At 38.4% G+C, this 3,882-nt stretch overlaps 1 pseudogene; it reads left to right on the top strand.

The window, feature by feature from the left end:
* The first annotated feature begins 565 nt into the window (after positions 1-565).
* LOC109378205 (3-ketoacyl-CoA thiolase, mitochondrial pseudogene) lies at positions 566-1,551 on the top strand (annotated as a pseudogene).
* Positions 1,552-3,882: the final 2,331 nt, after the last annotated feature.

Genomic DNA, 3,882 nt, shown 5'->3' with positions numbered 1-3,882 from the left:
ATTTGTATATATTTTTTTGTTCTTGTTTTAATCTACTTTTTCAATAACTAATCAAATAACCATCCCCATCAAGTAAGATGCCTCCTACCATAGAAGTATTATGAAATCAGCATCAAGCATAGATCTTTGTTAATATAACAGCTCAATAATTTAAACATGTGTCTTCACTGCCTCTAATTAAGATTTGCTCTTAGAAACTAAATATAAAAAAAAAATCATAAGTGCAAATAATGAGAGGGTAGGAGAGACTGATGGTGTATTTGCCGTGTTTTTAGAGGCACATTAAAGCTTCTACCTACAAATACCCATTGCCTCAAATGCTACTATCCACCCCAGAATTTGATTGATAAACATTCTACTATTAAAGATTAACTTCATTGTTTTACAAACTTTGTGTTATGAATGAATCATAAATGAATCAAAGCATCAGGTCAATGAACAAAGAAGTGTTGGGAGCCTGGTGTGGCCAGAAGGACATGGAAGCTTCACAGCGCGTCTCATTCCCTCATTCCTTGCTGTACGCATGTCTTCCATTTGTCTGTTTTTGAGTTGTGTCCTTATATAGTAAACCGGCAAATAGTTCTTCAGTTACTGCATATTTGGCAAGGTATGTTGGTTTGTGTGTGGGAATCCCAAAAAAGACCTCAGCTTTTCATGGTTAATAGGCTCTGTGGCTCTGGTTTTCAGTCTGTTGTGAATGAATATCAGGAAACTTGTGTTAAAGATGCTGAAATCGCCTTGTGTGGAAGAGCCAAAAACATGAGGTGGGTTCCCTTCTGTGTCAGAAATATGCATATGAGAATCAAGTTTGGATTAGATCTCCAGCTGGAAGATTCTTTGTGAGCAGCAGCAATAGATTAGCATGCCCAATTCCCCATGAGAATGATTGCAGAGAATTTTGCTGCAAAACATAAAATAATCAGAGAAGACTGTAACAGATATGCTCTGTAGTCACAGCAGAGGTAGAATGATACTAATGATGCTGGCTACTTTAATAATGAGATGGCATCAAGGGAGGCGACAACAGGAAAGAAACACAGGCGATAAAAGTAGGTGAGCACGCTTGGCCCCAAACAAGTCTGGAGCAGCTAAATAAACTTCCTCTTGTATTCAAGAAAGAAGGGAATGCACCAGGAGTATATGATGCTTTTCCTAGCTAGTGAAAATGCTGCTTAAAAACATAACTTCACACCACTGGCAAGAATGGTGGGATATTTTGTGTCTGGATGTGATGCCTCTAACGTGGATGTTGGTTTTGTCCCAGCTATCAGCGGGGCATTAAAGAAAACAAGACTGAATATTAAGGATGTGGATTTGGTGGAGTTGAATGAAACTTTTGCTCCCCAGTACTTGGCAGTTGAGAAGAGCTTAGATCTCCACCCAAGGAAAATCAATGTGAATGGAAGAGCCACTGCTTTAATTCAACCATTGAGAGGATCTGGATCAAGAATTATTGCACATCTGGTTTATGAATTGAGGTGTCAAGGTGGAATGTATGCTTTTGGATCAGCTTGTGTTGGAGGTGGCTAAGGTATCACACTCATCATTTAGAGCACAACCTGATGAGAGCAAGGAGCTCACTACGACCCTGTGTTACTTTACGTGGTCAGGCTGCATTAAAAGAGGTAAAGATGTATTTTTCACCAATAAGAGCTCAGGCCAGAAATAAATTCTCTCAAATTTTCACCAGCAAAATATGATATATCTGTGAACTAAAACCTAATTCTAGAAGGCCTTCAAAAAATTGTATCCTTGCTAATAACCAACCACATAAGCCTTAGATAATGTCATTGTAAGGAAATTGAATAAATGTTGTCTTAATTTCCAAAAATAAATAAATTCATAAATGAGTCAATGACAAATACCTCTGTGAGGAATTCTGAACATTTCTTACGGTTTTTTATTTTTATTTTATTTTTTATACTTTACTAGATAACATTCTATTAACATTCTTTAATAGAAACAGATGAGAACGAGCAAGCCTCTGACATTTGGACTGGATCAGGCCTGGGACTCTTAGCTAGGCCTCAGTGTTGCTAGAAGCTTACCTGGCACTCACAGCTAGGTCTTTGGGTTTCCTGTTCAACATAAACTTTTTCACAGAAACTCAGAATTATATACTCTGTGACCGTGGTGGATAAAGACAAAAACTAGACCACTCTGTAATCATGCCTGAGCACAGGCAAAACATTGTCCAAGCCAGAATATACCAAATATAACCCTTTCCTGACTAATATAAGCAACCGCTGTTCCTTAATTAATCATTAGCTTCACTCCAGCCTATTCTCCCCATAAATAAGATTTTTTTTGAGATACCCAGTCATAGAGTAGCTCCCACCTCCTGACAGGAGAGGATTAAGGGCAAAATCCTGCTTCTTTAAACCCTCCCCCACATATCTCAACCAAAACCTAAAGTATATAATAAGTTCTTTTTTTCATATTCTCTGTGATGGTTGCTTTTATGTGTCAACTTGCTTGGGTTAATTTTATATGTCAACTTGTTTGGGATACCCAGATAACTGGTAAAACATTATTGCTGGGTGTTTGTGGAAGAGATGAGCATTTGAACTGGTGAACTGAGTGAAGCAGATGCCCTCCCAAATGTGAGTGGGCCTCATCCAATCTGTTGAGGGCCTGGATAAAATAAAAAGGCAAAGAAAGGATACATTTTCTATTTTGTCTGAGCTGGGGCATCTTCTCTTGCCTTTGGAATTCCTGGTTCTCAGGTTTTTGGATTCAGACCAGGACTTACACCATGGGCTCTCCCTGGTTCGCTTTGGGCTTGGACTGAATCACACCACTGGTCCTCCAGGTTCTCTAGCTTGCAGATGGCCTCACTAATTACGTGAGCCAATTCCTATACTATCTCCTTCCCACTGTCTTTATGTAAAATCTACTTATGGTTCCGTTTCTCTGGAGAACTCGAGTACATCTTCTTACCAAGACACTGAGCAATTTCTCCATGTGTATGGCTTTTCTTGCCGCAAACAGGAATAAACGCAGGTGTGTTCTGGTGCTAACACAAGGAAGAGAAAATAGATTGCAAGCGATTAAAGAGTTGATCATAATGGGGAGATAGATTACCTAAATCCTAGAGAAATGGCATGCAGGAAGATGGTAATATTAAGTAGCAAAGATCAAATTTCTCTGCTCCTAGAATTTTGCATGATGTCACAATACTGGAGAGTATTGTGATTTATTGATTAAATTATCCAATTCAATAAAAGTGTGGTGAATAGGTAGGTGCAAGGAAGCTGTTTCTGTATGCTCTGTTTAAATTACAATTAAGTTTCCAGCTGGAGATCTCTAAAACACAGTAGAACCCTCGCAGGGACGGTATTTGCCTTGTTCTATTTTGGGATATTTTAGCAACATCACCTCATAGCAACAGCTGTTCAGAGCGCTGGGATTGGTATGAATTTTTCTTCTACTGCTGGCAAGTTCAAAAGCTGTAAAATATTTTCAGTTCATTTCAGGTTCAGGTATCCCTAGGAGCAGTTGTCTTCATGCAATCAAAAGGGAAGGTACTAAGATTGTAAAAGAGAGATTCAGAAACTAAATGCAAACGGCTGTTGGTTGGAAACTCCAACTGGGACTTTATTGCCAAACACCAGACATTAGAAGATCAGTAGCTAAATTAGCCAGAGTAAACATCCTGAGGTGCAAAACTCATGCCAGCTCACTGAGCTAACAAATAAGGCACGTGGGTAGACAGAGGACTGAGGAAAGAAATAAGTAAATATGAATAAATTCAGTATCTGTTTCTATATTGAAGGACATGATTTGGAAAAAAACAAAACAAAACAAAAATCAGCTACAAGATGTAAAATGGAATTTTTAGAAGGTTTGTGCTCTTGATTAAAAAATAAATAGCTATATTAT

This window comes from Hipposideros armiger, unplaced genomic scaffold (genome assembly GCF_001890085.2).
Source record: "Hipposideros armiger isolate ML-2016 unplaced genomic scaffold, ASM189008v1 scaffold_1795, whole genome shotgun sequence".
NCBI lineage: Eukaryota > Metazoa > Chordata > Mammalia > Chiroptera > Hipposideridae > Hipposideros > Hipposideros armiger.
Note: the sequence above shows the minus strand (reverse complement) of the source record. Positions and strands in the feature narration are given on the sequence as shown.